This window comes from Pristiophorus japonicus, chromosome 6 (assembly GCF_044704955.1).
Source record: "Pristiophorus japonicus isolate sPriJap1 chromosome 6, sPriJap1.hap1, whole genome shotgun sequence".
NCBI lineage: Eukaryota > Metazoa > Chordata > Chondrichthyes > Pristiophoridae > Pristiophorus > Pristiophorus japonicus.
Genome location: NC_091982.1, coordinates 51,830,515 through 51,852,034, shown reverse-complemented (window position 1 = coordinate 51,852,034; position 21,520 = coordinate 51,830,515). Strand labels below are relative to the sequence as shown.

General features: G+C 45.5%; 1 protein-coding gene across 2 annotated transcripts in view; it reads left to right on the top strand.

The window, feature by feature from the left end:
* The window catches only part of LOC139265660 (E3 ubiquitin-protein ligase RNF128), a 195,459-nt gene that overhangs the window by 62,722 nt on the left and 111,217 nt on the right, over nucleotides 1-21,520 (top strand). The window lies entirely within an intron of this gene.

The following is a 21,520-nucleotide window of genomic DNA, read 5'->3' as shown; positions in this document are numbered from 1 at the left end:
TTTTTGGGAGCTGTAATTTTTTTATATATAGAACTTTGCAATAAATGTTTTGCAAGCAGTTATAAAAGAGGGATACGCGTTACAACTGAACCTGTCACATTTAAATTTTGCTGGGGGTTCAAACATCAGAGGAATGTATTAAAACGTTGTTGCTTTATTCCAGCACAAAGGCACCTTGTGACTAGCAGGTGGGACTGTGGTTAAAATTAAGAATGCGACCAGGATTAGGCCTGTTTCAATGTACCGGACATTACCTGATAAGCTCTAGTACCTACTAAAGGTAGAACTGGCCTTTACCAAATTGTGTTGCAGGTCTAAGGGCATTTACCGGAATTTCCCCGATGCCTCATAAAATTCAAATCCCTCTATAGCCTCGCCACTCCCTATTTCTGTAACCACTTCCTCCAAAAAAAAGAAAGAACTTGCATTTATATAGCGCCTTCCACGACCGCAGGACGTCCCAAAGCACTTTACAGTCAATGAAGTACTTTTTGAAGTGCAGTCACGTTGTAATGTAGGAAACATGGCAGCCAGTTTGCGTACAGCAAGCTCCCACAAACAGTACTATGACAATGACCAGATATGTTGATTGAAGAATAAATATTGGCCAGGACCCCAGGGATAACTCCCCTGCTCTTCTCCAATATATACTATGGGATCTTTTATGTCCACCTGAAAAAGCAGTTGGGGCCTAGGTTTAATGTTTCATCCGAAAGATAGTGCGGCATACCCTCAGCACTGCACTGGAGTGGCCAGCCTAGATTTCTGTGCTCCAGTCCCTGGAGTGGGACTTGATCCCATGACCTTCTGACTCGGATGCGAGCGTGCTACCCACTGAGCCATGGCTAACAGCCCTACAACTCTCTCTCAGATTTATGCACCCCTCCAATTCTGGCCTCTTGCGTCACCCCCAACATTTTCTATGTGCCCCCATTGGCAGCCTTCAACTGCCTAGTCCCTCAGATCTGGAATTCCCCCATAACCTCTCTGCCTCTCTCCGTCTCCTGAAAACCGGCCTCTTTGACCAAAACCTGTCGTAATAGCTCCTTCAGTGGCTCGGTGTCAAATTTTGTTAATCACTCCTGTGAGGTGCCTTGGGATGTAAAGTTGCTATATAAATGTAAGTTGTTGTTGTAGATTTAGACAATGAAGAGTTGAGCCACACAGAACAGGTGTGTGATGAGCTAGATGATCAGGGCTGTGGCCATTGTAGACGTGCTCAGTTAGTTTGATCTAGTTTCTGGTGGCAGTGGACGCTACAATGGACCTCTCTACCCCTGGAGCTGCAGGGGAAATGTTTGACCAGTGCTGCCATTCCTGATTGCTTTCCAGCAACCTCATGGAAGTGCGTCTCTGTTAAATGAAGACAGGATCAGAAGTGGATGTGATGCTTCCAACAGTATAACCTCCAAGCATTCACTGCTCGCACATCACTAGTTGCCACTTGGGCAACGTATTGTTGGCCACCCTGTTCCCATGGAATTATGATCTAGTAAGGAGTCAATTATTGTTAGGATTGAAGTGGGAGATAAACTATTCTACTTTTAAAAAGACTATCTTGTTTATGCTTCGTATATGATCTTGGGAACACAAGTTCAAATCCCACCATGGCAGTTTGAGAATTTGGATACAGTTTAAAAAGGAAAAAAACATTAATTAATTGCTACGATAAGTAAAAAGTGGCCATGAAGTGTCAAACTCATTAAAACCCAATTGGTTCACTGACATGCATTTCTGGGGAAGGATATCTGCTCTATTTGTCACTCCAGTCCCATGCCAATGTTATTGATTCTTAACTGGCTCAGCAAGTTGTCTTGCCACCACCTCCAAGGCAACCAGCGATAAGCAATAAATGCCGTTCTTGCTCAAGAATGAAGAAAACAAAACATTTATAAATGGGGTACTTTCTTTAATCTGCTCGAGTCAGATTTTGAAAGGATGAAATAACTGGATTAGAATCTCTTCCTCAATTACTTAGAATGAGTTTCTGCCACAAGTAGTGCTTGCATTGACTTCCAGTTTCTGTCAGAATTGATTGCATTGCAACAGAATTTTTCTCAATGTAGGATGACTTAACTGGTGGCTGCCGAGCTCCAGCGATCCAGCTCATGAAGCCTAGGCAGCTCATTCCTATTTGCTCATGGGTTTGTCCTGTTTTGAATTTTCTGGGCCTGGAGGTTTGAGACAGTAGTAAACAAAGACTCGCATTTATACAGCACCTGGTCGTATCAGTCGTGGCTCAGTGGGTAGCACACTCGCCTCTGAGTCAGAAGGTTGTGGGCTCAAGTCCCACTCCAGAGACTGGAGCACAAAATTCTAGGCTGACACTCCAGTGCAGTACTGGGGGAGTGCTGCACTGTCGGAGGTGCCGTCTTTCAGATGAGACATTAAACCGAGGCCTCGTCTGCCCTCTTAGGTGGGCATAAAAGATCCGATGGCACTATTTCGAAGAAGAGCAGGGGAGTTATTCCCAGTGTCCTGGCCAATGTTTATCCATCAATCAACATAACAAAAAACAGTATCTATCTGTTTTTTATCACATTTCTGTTTGTGGGAGCTTGCTCTGTGCAAATTGGCTGCCACGTTTCCTACATTACTACGACAGTGACTACACTTCAAAAATACTTCATTTAGCTGTAAAGCGCTTTGAGACATCCGGTGGTTGTGAAAGACGCTATATAAATGTATTTATTTCCTTCCTTACTGAAATGTACAACCAATTTGTGCACAGCAAGATCCTGTTAACTATGCACGTGATTGTTATGTTGAGAATAACTCTACAAGACTGTATACTCTAAGCTCACACTGTTGTGACCTTGGTCTCTTTTTAATGTGACTCCAGAGTGAGGAAGCAGCATGGTAGACTGCCTTTTATACCTGCTTGCCCAGAGTGTGCAGGTGACCCTTGGGTCTCCCATAGGTGCACCCCCTGGTGGCAAGTCTTACACATTGGTTTACATACATAACAATGATAATGTTGATTGAGGGATAAATATTGGTCAGGACACCATGGATAACACCCCTGCTCTTCTTTGAATAGTGGCATGGGATCTTTTATGTCCCCCTGACATGGTCAGCCTTAAATCAGAACGCCAAGATCTGTCAGTAACAGTAACTTTATTTTATATGTAAATTAATGGGACCTGGATTTTTTTTAATTGTGGGTCCATGTTGTATGAACCCTTGCAACCTACAAAGAAAAAGAATTAACTTTCTGTCACACATCGCCTTTCATGACCTCAGGATGTCACAACGCACTCTACAGCCAATGAGGCAGTTTTGAAGTGAAGTCACTGTTCTAATGTAGGAAAGACAGGTTGGATATGTCTGCTTTGGGCTGTATATTTTTAATCGCACAGTACATTGTCGTTGGGTTGTGAGATGCATTCACTCTTGGCATTCAATTATGTACAATGTTAACAATGAACAAATTAATTTCAGTGCGCTCCTACAGTACGTGCTGTTCTAGTTTGCAATCAGAATCGATATGATGTATAACCATGCTCAGGCTTTGTGATTTTCACATCGCATTCCGATAAGGCTTCTTAATGTTAATTGGCTCCCTATAGTCTTGGGTGATTGTACTGGCAGGGCTCATATTAACCTGTTTGGAAAGTGTTTCGGGCTATTGAATTCTGCACTATTATTCAGCAGCTAGGACAAGAGTTCCTTGTGACATTATTTGCATATAATTTTTAAATCTTCCACCCACCTTCTCACCATACCTCAATCCATTGTCTTCGCAGAAATGTGAGGTATGTCGTCCACTTCGCTGTTAGCATCATCATCATCATAGGCGGTCCCTCAAAATGAGGTTGACTTGCTTCCACGCCAAAAAGGGATGAGTTCACAGTTGTTTCAATGACGGACCTAATATTCCAGGTCCCGAACTGCATATCGAAGGGCGGAAGATGCGTTTGCGTGGATTTTTTTAACGTGTGGTGGCGGTTGCACACCAGCCACCACACGGGCTTGACAGAGCTTGGTCTTGGTCCAGTGGCAAGGGCTAACCAAGATGACTGGAGACCAGCTCTGCTGTTCGGACCTAGCGCGCACACATATTGCAGTGTGGGCTGGACCATGCTGCTCCTGGGTCCATATATTCACAAAGTTTCTAAAATGGCGAAAGATAACAAGGCTATTAGTCCCAGAATGGTGGTAGAGGCACTGATTGGATGATTTAAAGGAGTCTGCATGTCAACTTAGTGGTGCAGCGTTAATGACCTCCATGGGGTAATCTATGGCTGAGAAGACAGTTGAGGAGAACCTTGAAAAGAAGGCGGAAAGGTCATTAGTAGAGTAAATTTAAAATAGTCATTAAAATCTTCCGAGCGAAAAAAAATGTTTCCAGAGACTACATATGGAGTTGTAGTCGACTGTTCTTCAAGGTACGATTCTGTAACTAAAAATGACTTCTACTTTGGAAATAATTTACTTTCTAATACCGTGAAAGGAGATTGTTGTAATCTCCTGGGACATTCACTCGCCCCGTTGAGAATTTTAAGTCATGCTTCTGCTCGCGCGTGCACACACAGACGCGCGCGCACACAGACACACAGACACACATTCTACCCCATGTTAGCCAAGCACAGTTTCAGCAATGCTCACAATGCAGCACCTTGGTGTGTTCAGATACTGACGATGTCCTTGCCAGTGCCTAGCCCAGGAGTGCCAGTGACCAAAAACCAGCAGAGAACAGTTACATTTCAGTAGGCTGTTGTATCTTCCAGTGTAGTCTTGCAAACAATATCATACATTTTCTCCCAATGCGGCCTGGCAGGATCCTTCAAAGCCAGATGTGTCTAGCTGCATGCCACAGCTTGATCATCGATCAGCCAATAAACAAGTAATGTTTATATCTGTTCATGGAGGTGCAACTTTAACCCATTGCCAGAGTATAATTTTATATTGTAGCGGAGAGTTTTTTTTTTGTTCAGAATGTTTTGCTTTGGGGAAAGGTTGGAGAACAATAATATAGTGATGGAAGATTTAGAAACATTAAAAAAAGATGCTTTTAAAATGAAACACTAATTATTTTAATCTACTCCATTATACATGGAAGGTCACTCTGATTCCTTTATTTTAAACCCAGGAACCCTAAGTTGGCATGGGTTGTTGACTTCCATGTGCATGATTGAAGCTGGCTGGATTAGTAGCTGGGCCGCTTTCTACTTAGAAATGTAATAGAAATTTATGGCACAGAAGGAGGCCATTCGACCAATCGTGTCTGTACATGTTCAAGTTTTAGCTAATCTTCATTTCCCTCCATCCTTCCTTTGCTTCCTGTTTAATTGTGTCTTCTACTGTATTTGTGTCTTCTTCCTCCTTTTGATTATTTGAACATAGTACAGGTTCAACTCCCTTATCCAGAACTTCCTTATCCGGAACCATTCCCGGCCACCAGGTGGCGCATGCGCAGAACTCTGACATAAACAAATTGAAGTCCTTCCTCACTGCCGACTCCCACAATCGCTGGCCTGACCCTGCAATCCACCCCCTCCATGATCTCTCTGTCGCACTCCCAGCCCCAAGCCAGCCTGCCCCAATATCCCCTTGCTCAGTATCTGTACCATCCAATTTAATGTGACCACCCCTCATCCAGAACAATCTCTCATCCAGAACAGGCTAAGTCCCGAGGATTCTGGATAAGGACGGTTCAACCTGTAGCTGTGTTTTAGCCATATGGTCCTTTGCAGGGCTGGATTTGTACTTTACAAGTGGAATCGAAGACCTGCACAGGCAAAAAAAAAGTATTTTGAAAATTGTGCTTTGTGCTTGGCACTCAAAATGTATAGGTTATATAAATTGTGATCTCATTCCACTGGAACTGGTAGTTTTCGATTTCAACTAGAAACACTTCCTTTTTTTTTGAAAAAAGTTCATCCAGATTGATCATTTAATGGACTTTTACATAATATTTTATATTATCCATGTTGGCGCTCTTTATTGTAATCCGTTACCTGTAACACAGTGTGCGATTGCTATGCTGAATTTTTCATGAGACCTCCAAACCTTTGCAACTAGACTCCTTTTTTGTGTTTGCGTGCAGGCGCACACACTAATTGTGCAACTCTCGGCTGCCTGGAATGCAGTTTGCAGTAGGGATGAGGGGCATGAAGAAAAATTATGTTGGAATTCTATCCATTTCCTCACAGGAACCAGTGTCGAGCAGGCTATAAAAACTCAGCAGGTCAGGCAGCATCTGTGTGGAGAGAAACAGAGTTAACGTTTCAGGTCAATGATCTTTCGTCCGAACTATGACAAAAGGTCATCTACCTGAAACGTTAACTCTGTTTCTCTCTCTCCACAGATGCTGCCCGACCTGCTGAGTACTTCCAGCATTTTCCTGTTTTTATTTCCGATTTCCAGTATCCGCAGTGTTTTGCCTGTGGAGCAGGCCATGCTAGCTGGATTGTTAGTTGGGCTGTACATCCAGTCAACCAAGTATGCCTTCTATAGGCTTTGAGTTCTGCTTCCCATTGACTGAAACTACTTTCTGTCGGCCCCACTTGTGCTGCAGTGCTAATCCAGCTTCTTTATTACCCCTGAATGCTATAAAACTGAACAACTACGGAGAAAGAGTCAAACTGAACACTCTGAGCTCAAAGTAAAGTGTGACCTTAGTCTTTTATTGCAGGTCTCCAGAGTGCCTCTCCAACCTGTGAAGCCTTCTTAAATACCTGTGCTCCCAAGGGATTATGAGATCCCTTGGGACTCTGGGGAAATGAGCCCTCTGGTGGCTGTACAGAGTAAATACAAGTCCACAAATATAACAACTGAACATGGTATCCAAAGGTTGATCGGTTTCAGAGTGCAGTGCTCCCAGAGCATGGGTGAAACGTATCCTGTACACAATCATTTATTTTTGATACATAGTTCCTCGTATGCTGACATGAGAGAAAGTCAAGATAAATGATCATAGACAGTCCCTCGAAATTGAGGAAGACTAGAATTAGTCTCAGTCACAGGTGGGACAGACAGTGGTTGAAGGAAAGGCTGGGTGGGGAGTCTGGTTTGCCGCACGCGCCTTCCGCTGCCTACGCTTGATTTCCACATGCTCTCGGCGACGAGACTCGAGGTGCTCAGCGTCCACCCCGGATGCTCTTCCTCCACTTTGGATGCTTTTTGGCCAGGGATTCCCAGGAGGCTTTGAGGGTGTCCTTGAAACGTTTCCTCTGCCCACCTGGGGAGTGCTTGCCCTGTCGGAGTTCCGAGTAGAGTGCTTGCTCAGGGAATCTCATGTCGGGCATAATGTCTGTTCTCATTTACTTTTGCTTTTACTCTCTCCCTTTCCCCCTTCGCCCCACCTCTTTCCCCCTTCAGCCCACCCTCAGCCTCAGTCTAATGCGTTAGACCTGGTTTTAAAATAGTCTCTGAGTAAATACCTTTTCAATGTACAATCTGAGAAAGTCGCCAATTGTGAAATGGCAGGAGACTGATTATTGCAATCAAATGCCGTTCTGTTGCCTGTGAACGGTGATGTGTTCACTTTTTCAAATTCCCTGTAGCTCTCTGGCAATACAGTGTTAAATGCTTTTAAGGAGAAAAATTTGTCTTGCGTGCCACTCTGAAATGATAGTGGTTGCACTGCGCCAGCCACTCAAATCGTTAATGACCTAAACAAATGATGTCAATAGGGCATTGTTTTTTCGGGTGTTGGTGAATTCCACAGTGAAGCTGAATGCTCCCGAGGAGAGGCCATCGTCCACAGGTCAGTGAGATTTACTGACTGGGGAGCTGGGGAACTAAAACACAAAATGCTTGAAAGACTCAGCAGGTCATGCAACATCTGTGGAGGGAACCGACAAGTTAACCTTTTGGGTTTGCGCGCACCACACCCTCTGTATGAACTTCTGATGAAGGGCCCAACACACCCAAAATGTTAAGCAGTTTGTTGTCACCACAAATGCTGCCTGACCCTCGAGTGTTTCAAGCATTTACATTTTCTTTTTGGTTTCTGATTTTTACGCATCTTCACTAACTTGAATTTCTGAACAAGGTTCAACTTAACAGCGCTAACGGGCTCTTACCTTTTTACCCTCCGTAAACTTGAGCTCATCCAAAACTCTGTTGCCCGTATCCTAACCTGCACCAAATCCCGTTCACCCATCGCCCCTGTGCTCACTGACTTGCATTATCTCCTGGTGCGGCAACGCCTCGGTTTTAAAATTCCAATCCCTCCATGGCCTCGGCCCTCCCTACCTCTGTAATCTCCTCCAGCTTTCCAACTTTCTGAGATCTCTGCCCTTCACCAATTTTGGCCTCTTGTGCATCACCAATTTTCACCAATCCACCATTGACGGCCGGGTACCTCAGTTATCTAGGCCCCAAGCTCTGGAGCTCCCTCCCTAAACCTCTCCGCCTCGCCACCTCTCTCTCCTTTTAAGACACTCCTTAAAACCTACCTCTGGCCAAGCTTTGGGTCAGCTGTCCTAATATCTCCTTAGGTGACACATTTTGTTTGCTAACACTCCTGTGAAGTGCCTTGAGATGTTTCACTATGTGAGACGTGCGATATAAATGTAAATTGTTTTTGTTGAAGGGAAAATGAGAGTACTGCTATGATCACTAACTAAAGCTTTTGAAGGCTTTGTCAGGTCTTTCAATGTGGAGCTTGGTGTCTGTTGCTTCCAGCATTTAACTGGTTAAATCCATATTTCATTGACCAGAGGCACATTTGTCGATCCTGTAAAACTGTGTCTACCTGTCTGCTGCCAATCGACTGAAACCAGATTCACCTGTGTCAACAACAGGAGACTACACCCAGCAAGAAGTCAAATAGCAAAATGGTTGTAATTGCTTGGGGAAGGCAGAATCAGCAACGCAACTAGGCCTGTATTCCCTTGAGCTTAGAAGGTTGGTGGGTGATCTAATTTGAGGTGCTTAAAATGAACAAGGATTCAAAAAGTAGATGCAGGGAAGCAATTCCTCTGGTGGCAGAATCCAGAACAAGAGGACATAAACTTAAAATGAGAGCAAGGCTGTTTGGAGTGATGCCAGGAAGCGCTGCTTAACGCAAAAGATGGTAGAATTCTGGAGCTGTTTGTTCCCCAAAAGGCTGTGGATTCTGGGTCCTTTGAAGTTTTCAAGACCAATTGTTGTTGGATGTGGAGCATAGGCAGGTAAATGGAGTTGAGGTAGAGATCAGCCATGATCTAATTGAATGGCGGAACAGGCCTGAAGGGTTGAATGGCCTCCTCCTCCTCCTGTTTCTCTGTTCCTATATTACTGAGATGAGAGACATGACAAAAGCAGCAGAGGAAAAAAGTTGAGAGGACTTGATTTGAGACCATACACTGACAGGGCAGTCTGAGGCTGAGAAACGCTTCCTATAGGAAGGACCTGTTTTCCTTGGCACATGGTTCAACAACCAGGGTGCATAAATTCAAAGTAATTGGGGGGAGGTTTAGAGGAGATTTGAGAGGAAATGTCTTCACCCAGAGAGTGGTGGGAGTCTGGAACTCGCTGCCTGAAAGGGTGGTAGAGGCAGAAACCCTCACATTTAAAAGATACTTGGATGTGCACTTAAAGTGCTGTAACCTACAGGGCTACGGACCAAGAGCTGGAACGTGGGATTAGGCTAGATAGCTCTTGGTCGGCCGGCGTGGACACGATGGGCCGAAATGGCCTCCTGCCGTGCTGTAGATTTTTGTTTCTAACCAGGAGAGATACAGTGGCTATATAGTCTGGTTTGGCTCAGGAAATTGCAAGCGAAGCACAACTTGGATAATTTCCATGCTCAGTGAGGGATGGCTCTTGAAGCATTCAAAATGTAAATGAACCGATTCCGAATCACTGGTGAGCAAAGTGACAGTTACGGGGAGCAGGCAGGGAAGTGGAGCTGAGTCCATGATCCGATCAGCCATAATCTTATTGAAAGGCGGAGCAGGCTCGAGAGGCCGTATGGCCTACTCCTGCTATTTCTTCTGTTTTTATGTTCAAGAAAACGATAGAACTTGCATTGATCCAGTGAAATACTTTTTGAAGTGCAGTCATTGATGTGTAGGCAAAACTGGCCTTTTTTCATACAGCAATGTCCCATAAATAACAAATCGGGTGAGTGGCCAGTTTAATCTGTTTTTAGTGATGTTGGTTGAGGGTATGTTGTTGCCTAGGACACCAGGAGAGCTCCCTGCGCTTCACACATTGTGTCGTGGGATCTTTTGCATCCACCGGAAAGCGGGCAGCCTTTGACAATATATCACATGGTCAATACTGCACTGACACATCCGCTTTGGGTGATGTGCTCAAGTGCTGGAGTGGGGATACAAGCCACAACCTGCTGCCTTAGCAGGGAGTGTTGCCCAATCAGCCAAGCTGACACGGGACCGAAATTCAGGGTCCAGATAAGGCCTGTGGCCGGCGGTTTGCGGTGGCCATGCGACGGAATTCAATGGCCGCCGATTTTCTGGTCGGTTTTTCTGGCGGTCCGCACTTCTGTCCTGCCGCTGTAGAGCGGCCATCTGTGTGCGCACCACCGGGACACCCCACCTCCTTCCATATTCTGGCCAAAAAAAATCGAATCCCCACCAAGCAGTGCCCCCGACAACTTTGTCTGTCGGTGCACCTTCTATTCTCACTGCGAACCTGGCAGCGCGGCGGTCATTAAAGGCGACGGCCGCGGCCGCCATTTTTTTTTGCCGGTCGACTTCCATGTCAGCCGGACTATTATGCCCCCGGGTTCGGCTGGGCCGCCAACAGGCAGCCTGGCACCCACACTTGGTGGCCCAGTGAACGACCCAAAATAATCGGCGATTATCTCCCCTTTAAAGCAGGGGAGAGACGTGGTGACGCAGACACGCAGTAATGTCACCACCGCTCTGCTGCTGAGTGACAGCGGCGGAGAATCCGTCCCGCCTCCACTTGCGCCCTTCGCCAGCACTTACCGCCGCACTTCCGCCCCCATTATGACCGAATTCCGGTCCGCTTGGAAAAACAAAAGCCAAAGACCTGAATATCGATCAAGAGTCGACCTTTTCCGGGACGGCGGTAAAAACACTTTTTTAAAAAAAAAATCCTAAGTGCGGCAGCTTTCTGGCGGGCCTGAATTTCGGCCCAGTGATGTGCTTGAGCCCTTTCAAACCACGGATGGGAGTATTTTGCCAGCGTTGGGTTTTGTGCCACAGTAGAGTGTGCAATGACTATCCGTGTCACAGTATTTTCGCGCCCTGCGATAGGCTGACTAGAAAGAATTGAGTTTGTACAGCCATGATCATATTGAATGGTGGTGCAGGCTCGAATGGCCTACTCCTGCACCTACTTTCTATGTTGCGAACACATTTTCCCTATTTATTCCATATTATCTGTGAAGGTGTCCTGTAAAAAGAAGGATGCAATTTCTGCGATGTAGCACCGTTTCCTCTGAGCCGTTCACTCTCTGATTTTCCTCAGCGCTACTCGCGGCGTAACTTCACCGGGAGGGCGGTAGAAACCCTGTGCAATGTGCCTAAATGATCTTTCTGCCACACTGCAGCAAACCTACGCCGGGAGAGCTGGAGCAGCTCAGAGGAAGTTGCCGCCCTTTTGAAAATTACAGCAAATTGCATTTATATAGCGCCCTTAACATAGTAAAGCATCCTAAGGCGCTTCACAGGAGCGTAATCAGACAAAGTATGTCACCGAGCCACATAAGGAGATATTAAGACACCTACTGGATATGGTAGCATAGCGGTTACGTTACTGGACTAATAATCCAGAGGTCTGGAATAATTATCCATGAGACATGAGTTCAAATCCCAACAGACAGCTGGGGAATTTAAATTCCGTTAATAAATCCGGAATAAAAAGGTAGTATCAGTAATGGTGACCATGAAACTGCCGGATTGTTGTAAAAACCCAACTGGTTCACTAATGTCCTTTTAGGATCTGGCCTAAATGTAACTCCAGACCCACAATGTGGTTGACTCTTAACTGCCCTCTGAAAGGGTGGCTCACCACCACCTTCTCAAAGGCAATTTGGGATGGGCAATAAATGGGGATGCCGGCCTTGCCAGCGATGCCTACATCACATGAATGAATTTTTTAAAAAAAGACAGGTGACTAGAAGCTTGGTCAAAGAGAGAGATTTTAAGGCATGTGTTGTGCATAAACACAGTTTTGGATCTGTTGGGCTGAATGACCTGCTTCTGTGTTCATTCTTTGTAAGGAGAGTCTTTAAAGAAGGAGAGAGAGAGGTGGAGAAGTTTGGGGAGGGATTTCCAGAGCTTGGGGCCTAGATAACTGAAGGGACGGCCACCAGTGGTGGGGTAAATCAGCAGACCGGGGCCATCAGAGGGAGCAGCGTGCGGCGGCATACCACTGCAGGAGGGCTACGGCTGCGAAGTCAGGTCGCTGATTGCAGTGTGGGCAGGCGTGGCAGGAGTTTGTAGAAGGAAGTGACCGGGCCCAGGAGAGGCGAGGGCCCAGGGGCAGTGTGGAGTTCAAGGGTTCACTGCTATATGTGTGCGCGCTCGGTCTGTGCAGCAGAGCTGGTCTCCAGTCGTCTTGGGTAACCCTTGCCACTGGACCAAGACCGAGTTCTGTCAAGCCCGTGTGGTGGCTGGTGTGCAACGGCCACCACATGTTAAAAAAATCCACGCACAGGCATCTTCCACCCTTCAACATGTATTTCGGGATCTGGAATATTAGGTCCTTCATTGAAACACATGTGAACTCATTCCTTTTTGGCGTGGAAGCAAATCACCCTCGTTTCGAGGGACTGCCTATGATGTGATGAAATAGAATGGGGGGTGGACGAGAATTGGAGGGACACATTGTTCTCGAAGGGTTGCAGGGCTGGAGGAGGTTCGAGATAGGGAGGGACGAGGTCATGGAGAGATTTGAACATAAGGATTTGAATTTTAAATTTGAGGTGTTCGGGGACCTGGAGTCAATATTGGTCAGCGAGCAAGTGGTGAAGGGTGAATGGCATTTGATGTGAGTTAAGAAACAGGCAGCAGAGCTCAAGTTTATGGAGGGTGGTAGGTGGGAGGCTGGCCAGCAGAGCATTGGAATAGTCGAATCTGGAGATAACAACGGCATGGATGAGGGTTTCAGTAGCAGATGAGCTGAGGCAGGGGATAAGTTGGGCGATGTTACAAAGGTGCAGGATAGGTGTTCTTTGTGATTGGAGGTGGGATGCTCAGCTCGTGGTCCAGAAGAATGCCGAGTTTGCGTACATTCTGGTTCAATCCCAGACACAGGCCAGGGAGGAGGATGGAGTCACTGACGAGGAAACTGAGTTTGCAGCCGGGGGAGAGATGACAATGGCTGGGGTCTTCCCAATGTTTAATTGGAGGAAATGTTGGCTCATCCAGGATTGGATATTGGACAAGTAAGACTGAGGTAGTGGACAGGTCAAGCGAGGTGGTGGTGATGTAGAGTTTGGTGTTGTTAGTGTGCATGTGGAACTTGACATTGTGGTTTCGGATTACTTTGCCCAGTTAGGACAGAGTCCTGGGGACTGTGCGAATATTTTCAGGAGGGACTTGCCGGGAATATGCCGATATTTGCAGAGGGTTTCCACACACAAAGCCACTGCATTATGCATGGGAATCAGTTCAGAAATGTTTCAGAAGTTGTCAAGGAAACTGCTGAATGTTGAATAAGTTGTCAATGTTGTTTGTCGATGACACACACGCCCCAGTGTCCCAGCACTTTGATATTATTTTTTGGCTGGTGTGAGCTTCGATTCAATTATGATCCAACAACTCTCCAATTTTTGGCAATCATTTCTATATTTGCTGTGGTATTTCATCTTGCATTAATGCGAACATGTGGCCCTCTGCAAATGAACTGTTTGTAAATTAATGGCTGGGTTTAACAAAATTTTGACCCAGACTTCGCCATGATGGCGATATTGGCAACCAACACTGTAAAGCAAGTATGTACTAATATAACGTCTTTCACGACCTCCAAGCAAAGCACTTTACAGCCAATGAAGTATTCCATTAGTAACGGCGTGTGCATTAAACTCACCGTTATTTTGACTGCAAATTCTGACCCTATGTTTAGTGATATTGGTCACAAGTGAGACCATAGTCTCCAGTGCTGAATTCATGCCACAATTTGCAGAGACGATAATTAAGATTGCGCTACAGCAAACATAGCGGGGGGTTGGGAGGAGCACAGCCAACGACCATTGTACTTTCTGTCACTCCATAGACCAGTCTCATTTTGTAGATCCGGCAGACCAAAAGAAATGTTTTAATGGGGGAACGAAAGAGTTAGAATCTGAGTAACTTTCAATTTGTTTTTTTTAAGAAGACTAATATATCGAAAGAAATCTTTGATTGGATAACCACAGCTATGAGTAAAAGCTTGTTCTGTTTTCTGGCAGAGTTGTAAGGAAGTCATCAATGGTGTTGACCTGCAGTCTGGGTTCATTTGAACAGAAGGCTTCAATGGTAGCTTTGTTTCTGGTTGAAAAATGTCAGGTTTTCCAAAAGTGTGTGTTGGTGGAACCTCTGCAGGGATTGCTGGGCCGGGAATACCTGGCCCTTTCCAATTCTCGCGGACTAATCCGCTCATTTATTTGTTCTGTGTATGTGTGTGGCAGCAATATTCCGGCTCTTTTTTTTTTGTACCCTGCCACCCTGAATACAAGTGGCCGATTATGGATATAGAAAAGACAACCCCCCCAACCCCCCCGCCCGGGCTGACTACTGTAGTCTACTGAAGCAGTGATTCAGCGATTCCTTTCGCTGGGACCCCCGCTGCTTTTCCGTGCTTGCATTCCTTTCACAGGGTTTCTGACACCGTTAGAATTTTAATTTCCCTAAAAGTTTATTCTGCCTTGGCTGCGCTCTGTTCGAATTGGTCCAAACCTGCGCGTTTCAGAACAAAAGCAAATGGCAGTGGGATTTAACATCTACCTTTCCTTTTTTGTGTTGTGAGTTTCAGTAATAACGCTGCATGCGTCAACATCTGAACTTTGGGACTCATCAATTATAAAAGTTTTTTAGATTGTTTTATTCCAATGTCTTAATAATAAAAGAACTCCAGTTCCCACCTAGTTGCCTCTCCCCATTTCCAGTTGTCCTTCCTGGTGACTTGACCCCCTCATGCAATTTAAGGCCTGTTTCATTAGATGGCAACAGCCCCAGAGGATGAGAATCAATGCGCTGTTTTTGATTTTAAAAAGGCATTTGATAATCAAACATATGTCCATTTGAGTGATCAGAGTATCACCATGCAACAAATGCATCCAAGGGTGTGTGTCATGCATGAAATAATGAACAGGAGTTTGAGGAGGTGACTGACTGCAAGAATCCCAGGAATAGATCAATCATTTTCAAAAATTGAAATAAGGTTTCTCGTATTAGCTGAAAATTTATTGTTCGAATCGCTGGCCTGATCAGCAAACCCATTTTAGCGTCAATTAAATGCAATCAAGAGCAGGCCACTGCCAGGCCACTTATGGACCATTATCTTTCAGTCTCCGTGACAAGTGATGTGAAAACTGGCGTAAATCTCGCAAACCGGTGATCGTCACTGACTGAATCGTGGGCTGAGCGATGAGAACAGACTCTGGCTGGCTGGCAAATATCCCAGCATATTGTGGCACAATGCTGCTAATGGCATAACTCATTGATTTCATTATTTCCTGTAATTTTTACGTTAATGTGGCATTGTGCAAGTTTCCAGCAAATTCAGGCCTTTTTTGTAAAAACCTTTAAATAAAAAAAATTAAAAAAAAATTTTGATCAATTTTCGGTGTCAATCGTAGCTCAGTACGTAGTGCTCTTGCCTTTTGAGTCAGATGGTTGTGGGTTCAAGCCCCGCTCCAGAGACTTGAGCACGCAACATATTCTTCCTGTGGTGTGGTGCCCAGAACTGAATGAAAACTCCAGATGGGGTCTAACCAGAGCTCTGTACAACTGTACCCTGGCATTCAATTTAAGGCCCATTTATAGATGGCAACATCAGCGACTATGAAAATGTTTGATTTTAATGTTCTTTATTAGTTGTAAAAAATACTGGCGATTGGCGGAGTTTGACACTGTCAAAAACCATCCAGTTGGGTCATGGGGTCTGTTTGCTGACCAGGTGGTGGGGGAAGGTGGTAAATCGCGAGGGTGAACGTTTTGGGCGACTGTTGGTAGACGTGTAAGGGCGGGGCAGTTGGAAGCTTGAAGTCACATGGCGAAACCTTCAGCAATATGTGCAGCCAGAGTCGGCAACCTTAGTCACAGATGCCGTCGTTCCGATGCGACGTAAAGCTGAGATCTCGCCTGTTTAAATAAAAGCTCCCACGGAACTATTCAGAGGACAAGGAGTTCTCCTAGTGTCCTGGCCAACACCGCTCCCTCAGCCATCAGCACCAAAAACAGACGAACTGTCAATTTAAAAAAAAAAATGGTGCACGCCAAAAAAAGGCGCAGATAATTGGAGAAAATTGAGCCCCAAGAGCTGGAAAGTGGGATTAGGCTGGATAGCTCTTCATCGGCCGATTTATGTCACTTGCTGTTGGTAGGGGTTTGCTTTCCCAATTTAGCTTCCGCATTTGCCGACAGAACAAAGCAATTAATTAGCCTGGATATTAACGGGTGGGTTACATAGGCGGTGGGTCGGGGTGGGTGTGGAGTTTAGGAAGTCCAGGTTTCGACACCACAGCGTGCGTTCTTTGGCCTCTGACAGCTTCCCTGCCCAGGAGTCAGTCTGATTGACGAGCTTGGCTTTTAGTCGGGTGGGAAGCACTCTGGAGCAGGCCGCAGGAGCAGGTAGGTGCGATCCATGACCCCGGCGGAGTGGGGGAGAGGGGGTCCGTTCCCCGATCCCGGGGTCTTTGCATGGGTGGGGGTTGAGTTTGGGAGGTGGGGGAGAAGTGCTCCTGCTCCTCCTGGCCCACAAGCGATGCTGTGACGGCGCTTACCGTCTCCCCGAAGCTGCCTCGCTTCACTTCAGCTGCCGGGTTTCCCAAGGCCTGGGAAACCCAGTCACCTGCGGCTCACAGCCTCATTAAAATATTTCAATTGCTAGCCCGCCTCCTGGGAGCAGGTTGGCTGGCCACCGCTTGTCCCGCCTCCATTAAACCCGGAAGTGCTTACTACATTAAAGTCGCTATATGAATAAATGTTGTTGTTGTGGTCGGGTTTCAAATTTTTAACATTTTTATCATCTGTCACGACCCCACCTCATCCATTTTTGGCTGTTAAAATTCTGCCCTTGCCTTTCTGTCTCCCTCTGTCTTTAATGTCAGCCGTGGTTCAGTTCGTAGCATGCTCACCTGAGTCAGAAGGTTGTGGGTTCAAGTCCCGCTCCAGAGACTTGGGCACAAAAATTAGGCGGACACACCAGCGCAGTGCTGCACTGTCGGAGGTGCTGTCTTTTAGATGAGACGTTAAACTGAGGACCCGTCTGCACCCTCAAGTGGAGGTAAAAGATCCCATGACATTATTTCAAAGAGGAGCAGGGGAGTTACCCTCGGTGTTCTGGCCAATAATTATCCCTCAATCATCATAACAAAAAAAACAGATTATCTGGTTATTATTACATTGCTGTTTGTGGGAGCTTGCTGTGCGTAAATTGGCTGCCGCATTTCCTACATTATAATAGTGACTAGACTTCAAAACTACTTCATTGGCTGTACAGCACTTTGGGATGTCCGGTGGTCATGAAAAGCGCTATATAAATGTTCTCTCTGTCTGTGGCTCTGTCTGTCTCTCTCGCTGCCTCTCTCTGGTGGTGCAGCTTGTATAGGGTCAGGATTAATACTTTATTCAATTTAATGTGCCACTAATGAAGTAGTGTTAGTTCAGCTCTTTATGTTCCTTCTCCCCTGGAATTGGATTTGAACACTTCTAACACGGTCCATGTTGGAAGGAAGCTTGTCAATCCCTATAGCCTTCTCATTGTTTTGTTTGCATTCATCGCAGTCAAAACTAAGGAAATGGGAGGTGTGAAATTCATGGTTTAAAACAAATCATGCAAATTATAAACCTGTTTAACCACAGTGCGTGTTGTCAGTTGAAGTATATTGATGCATAACCGGCATTTGTTCCCCCACTGGGATTTCAATGAAGTGTGATCGTGAGCATGTGAACATTTTGATTGTCTGTTTAAACTGTGGGTGGAAATAACACCCAGTGGTCCCATTCTAGGTATAAAAAAATCAGGAAAATGCTGGAAACACTCAGCAGGTCAGGCAGCATCTGAGGAGAGATAAACAGTTAACGTTTCAAGTCGATGGCCTTACGTCAGAACTGATGAAAGTTAGAGATGTGACCGGTTTTAAGCAAGTACAAATGGAAAGGGGGAAGGAAAGAATAAAAGGGAAGGTTTGTGATGGGGTGGAAGGCAGGAGTGATCAAATGACAAAAGGGAATGAAGGTGCGAGGCAAAAGGAGATGGTAATGGGACAAGTAAAGAAACAAAAGAGGGTCTAGATAGGATGTAAATGGGAATAGTAGTCATCAGCACCAGCTGCCATCAGGAAAAACAGAGGCCGGGCTTATGATCTGAAATTCTTGGTCTCGATGTTGAGTCCAGAAGGCTGTAAAATGCAAATGGAAATTTGAAAGATGAGGTGCTGTTCCTCGAGCTTGCATTGATCTTCATTGGAACAGTGCAAGAATCCCAGGACAAAGATCAAAGTGGGAGTGGGATGGAGAATTAAAGTGACGGGCGACCAGAAACTCGGGGTCACACTTACGGACTGAATGGAAGTGCTCCGCAAAGTGGTCACACAATCTGTGTTTGATCTCCCCAATGTAGAGGAGACCACATCATGAGCAGCGAATACAGTACAGTAAATAGAAAGAGGTGCAAGTAAATCGCTGTTTCACCTGGAAAGGAGTGTTTGGGGCCCTGGACAGTGGGAAGGGCAGGTGTTGCATCTCCTGTACTTGCAGGGGAAGGTGCCATTCTAGGTTAAGTCCATCCATTGTGTCTGGGGTGAGCATTTTGAACTGTAATACAGTAGGATGAAGAAATGGTTGGCTTTTGAGGTAATGAATTAAGAGTAGCATGCAATAAAGGATTTTGTCTAAATATTCCTACATTACATCAGTGACTGCACTTCAAAAAGTATCTCATTGGTTGTAAAGTGATTTGGGATGTCCAGTGGTCATGAAAGGTGCTAAGAAAATGCAAGGCTTTCTTTCGTTTTTCTTGCGTTACATGATGCTTCCAAACAATATAAATAAGGTTGCATATAGTGACCTCAAGGTCAGGCCAGAATAGAGATGTATTCATTATGCTTTTAGTCAGCGTGGCAAAATGTGCTGCCTTCTGCACTGTATTATTTGGTTTTGAATAATGCAAAGAATGATCGATGACTCAGTAAGGTTCATTCTTCAGTCACAGCGACTAACATTTTTGTGGTTGTTTGTTGTAGATGGGTAAATATGAAATTGTTCTGTTGCTTAACATTTCTGATAATGTAGTGTGTGCTCAATAATTGCTTTCAATAATCATTGCTACAGGCCTTGACCAGGATTTTCCATAATTTTATGTTTGACAGTAGCTGGGTACATTTTTCTTTGAGCTTGTGTGATCTAATTGGGTAGCTCCTATTCCCTGCAGAGCTCTCAGGTGGATCCCAATTTAAATAACAACCTCCCACATATCTGATCTCCATAACAATTTGTATTGTTATGAAGCTTTCCGCCTCTGTTGTTGAACAACAGGTGCGAGCACTGTGCTCATCTATTCCCCGATCAGCAGAATGTTGGGAGATTACTCTTCTGCTGCCTTCCTTCCCACCAAATACACGAAGGATGATTCATAAATGTTTCTTGTCTCGGCCTCTTCTGGCCCCTGCTGCTTTGCGCCGGGTTTCTCCGGTGGCTTTGAGAGCGAGCTGACACTTACCCCCCCCCCCCCACCCCCCTTTCCCCCTCTGAGTCTTCGCCAAAATCGCCCCGTGGCACCGATGACCCCACTGGGCTGTGTCCTTTACATTGAAATTAGGCCCTCGCTCGCCTGCAGTTGGAGGCTCGGCCTGCTTCAAAGTTGGTGAAAAGCAAAACTTGCATTTATATAGCGCCTTTCATGACCATCGGTGATCTCAAAGCGCTTTACAGCCAATTAAGTACTTTTGGAGTGTAATCATTGTTGTAATGCAGGAAACACGACAGCCAATTTGCGCACAGCAAGCTCCCACAAACAGCAGTGCGATAATGACCAAATAATCTGTTTTTTGTGATGCTGATTGAGGGATAAATATTGGCCAGGACACCAGGGATAACTCCCCTGCTCTTCTTCGAAATAGTGCCATGGGATCTTTTATGTCCACTTGAGGGAGTAGACGTGGCCTCGGTTTAATGTCTCATCCGAAAGATGGTACCTGGAGTGTCAGCCTAGATTTTTGTGCTCAAGTCCCTGGAGTGGGACTTGAACCCACAACCTTCTGACTGAGGCGAGAGTGCAAGTCTGTCTGTCTTTTCTTATTTCTGGGATGACTCCTGTGATTCTGCTGGCCTTCCTAGTTTGGTGTGGTCTGAAAATGTGACCAGTTTGCATCTAGTGCCTGAATGGATGTTACTGGCTGCAAATGAAAAACAATAGTGAGCCTCGGGGGATCCGACTCTGTATCCCCCCCACATCCTGACAGGAGTCGTCTGATCTCTAACCACAGTTGTCTACCCTTCAGCTAATTTCTTAACCGTTCCTCTGAATGTCCATCAGGTAAGAGCAAGACATGACCCAGAAAGTTCCTTTATGAGGACAATATAACATTTTTAGAAGTTGCATTTTAGAAGCTTGCTTGTTGCTGTTAGAAATTTTGGCCAGGAAATGAGGTGCATGTCTTAGATTCGACATCAGTGGTGTCTCCCTTAAATGGGCACCACGCCAATAATATATCGGGCGTTTACCCTTACTGCCCAGTAACATCGTACAGTAACATCGCCAAAAGGTTTGTCACAATCAAATCTCTTTCTATGTGAACTGAATGCTCTATTCTTGCACAGACCTCCCCCTGCACTTCTCCCCGCTTCAGAGAGGCATGCACCACGGTGAACACTCTGATGAGAGGGGGCCAATTGTAAATGAACAATTTGATGTATTTTACATATAACATGTAGAGCAAGCATTACAATGACTTTTTAACATTTCATGATTCCGTTTGTTATGTATGTAAACATTGTAACTGTGTAAGACTTGCCACCAGAGGGCGCAACTGTTGGGGGCCCAAGGGTCACCTGCACACCTCGTGACAAGGGAATATAAAAGGTTGTCTGCCATGCTGCTTAGGCACTCTGGAGTTGTATTAAAGAGACTAAGTTCACATCAGTTTTAGCTCTCAGTACTCAGTCTTGTAGAGTTCTTCCATACTTAACACTGTTAACCTAAAAAATAATGAGGCACACCAGCCTTACTAGTGGGTGACCTCCACGTTTCTGACTAGGGAGCTTCTGACTTGTGCCTGTTTTTACCAGGCGTAAGGATTTCACGGGCATTCGTTGGACAAATAGCACAACTTTCCTCCACTGGATGTCCTTTCCCTGCGATATGTTGGGTCTGTCAAGAAGGTAATTGACATCACGTTCCGGATTTTCGCGCAGGCGTTTTTTTACACGAAAACTTGGAACTTGCGTGG